Source organism: Charadrius vociferus, unplaced genomic scaffold (genome assembly GCF_000708025.1).
Source record: "Charadrius vociferus isolate BGI_N301 unplaced genomic scaffold, ASM70802v2 scaffold179, whole genome shotgun sequence".
Classification (NCBI taxonomy): Eukaryota; Metazoa; Chordata; class Aves; order Charadriiformes; family Charadriidae; genus Charadrius; species Charadrius vociferus.
The window spans coordinates 882,961-884,574 of NW_009650072.1; positions in this window are offsets into that span (position 1 = coordinate 882,961).

A 1,614-nucleotide genomic window follows, 5' to 3' on the forward strand; every position below is an offset into this window, starting at 1 on the left:
TCCTGCTGAGCATGTCTTTTATCCTCCTGATATCAGCCCTATGATTTCCTGTAGATTGCTGTGTAAAAATCTCTGGATTTTGTAAATAAAGTGCGACCAGTACCTACTCCAATGACAGCTCTCTGGTATGGTGTTTCATGTTTCATTTAATGGCATCCCATTTTGCAAGGATTTGGGAGTTGGTCCAAATCCTCATTTAATATCATTTGATCCAGCTCTACACCTGGGAATGAGGCTCAGTATCATCAACAAAGACCCAGGATTGGAGGCCTCTTTTACAGCCACCATATAGGCAGGTAACAAAAGCCCACTCTATTCTGGGTAAGCTCATAATCTGGATGCCAAATGTAGTTAAAATTGACTTAAAAGTTTGAGTGATGAAGGGAATCAAAGAATCGGGAATAAAGGAACAAATCCATAGAAGTGGTAGTTCTCAGCACACAATATTTCTTAAATGCAGACAAGTCCCAGTACAAGATAGAGAATGATTCATTCTAATATTACATTAAAACATTTACTGAGGCAGTTAACCTACACATAATACTAAAGCCCAATATTCAAGCCTGAATTACTTGGTTAATTCCGTGTAGATGTCAAAACACAAATGTCTGTTACTAAATTTGGGATGTGAGCTATTTTGTAGGGCCTGTTGTCTCTGCCAACCCTTGAAATGTCCTGCTGGAGCGAAGCCTACCAGGGATGGTGGTTCTCCCCCATGTTTCCAAACTTCTGGCTGTTTCTGGTGCCCACATTCACGCTCTGGCTCTCCATCAGCGCATGCTGCATCCTCATAGACTCACACAAGTGGTTCAGGTGGGAAGGGACCTTCAAAGATCATCTAGTCCAACCCCCCCTGCTGTGGGCTGGGACACAATCCACTAGATCAGGTTGCTCAAAGCCCCATCCAACCGCGCCTTTAACACTTCCAGTGAGATGGGGCACCCACAGCTTCTCTGAGCAACACGATCCAGTGTCCCACCACCCTTATCGTAAAGATCCAGTGTCCCACCACCCTTATCGTAAAGAGTTTCTTCCTTATGTCCAATCTAAACCTACCCTCTTTCAGTTTAAAGCTGTTGCCCCTTGTCCTGTCACGACAGGCCTTGTAAAAAGTCTCTGTCTTTCTTATAAGCTCCCTTTAAGTACGGAATGGCCGCAATAAGGTCTCCCTGGAGCCTTCTCTTCTCCAGCCTGAACAACCCCAACTCTCTCTGCCTTTACTCTCAGGGAGAAGTGTCCAGCCCTCCCACTATTTTTTGTGGCCCTCCTCTGGTCCCACTCGCGCTGGGCCCATGTCTGTCTTGTGCTGGGGACCCCCGAGGTGGACACAGCACCCTGGCTGGGGTCTCACCAGAGCGCAGTAGAGGAGGAGAATCACCTCCCTCCTGTAACCATGAGGAAAAGACCCAGCGAAACGCAGCCAAGGCTGCAAATTCCCACTGAAGCACCATTTTGTGTGCTCTTCCCACTGCTTGGCTTTGCGGCTCCTCTGGGGATCTCTCCCCTGCCCCGAGGCTGTGCCCCCCCCCCCCCAAATGGGCGCAGGGGGCGGCCGAGCCCGGAGCGGCCTGTGGTTGTGGGGGGACACCCGGAGGAGTGGGCTGCCAGGGTGAG